The following is a 308-nucleotide window of genomic DNA, read 5'->3' as shown; positions in this document are numbered from 1 at the left end:
TTCGGGTCCTACGCCCTCTCGCGCTCTCTCTATCTGTCTGGCTCTTTCTCTGCCTCTGTCTGTCTCTGTCTCTGTCTCTGTCTGTCTCTGTCTCTGTCTCTGTCTCTCTGTCTCTGTCTCTCTCTCTCTCTCTCTCTCTTCTCTCTCTCTCTCTCTCTCTCTCTCTCTCTCTCTCTCTCTCTCTCTCTCTCTCTCTCTCTCTCTCTCTCTCTCTCTCTCTCTCTCTCTTTTGGTTCGTGCGCGTATAATATTTGTCGTATTTTCTCTCCCTCTCCCTGCCCCCCCCCCCCTCTCTCTCTCTCTCTCTC

The sequence above is a fragment of the Penaeus chinensis genome, chromosome 4, assembly GCF_019202785.1.
Source record: "Penaeus chinensis breed Huanghai No. 1 chromosome 4, ASM1920278v2, whole genome shotgun sequence".
Lineage (NCBI taxonomy): Eukaryota > Metazoa > Arthropoda > Malacostraca > Decapoda > Penaeidae > Penaeus > Penaeus chinensis.
Note: the sequence above shows the minus strand (reverse complement) of the source record.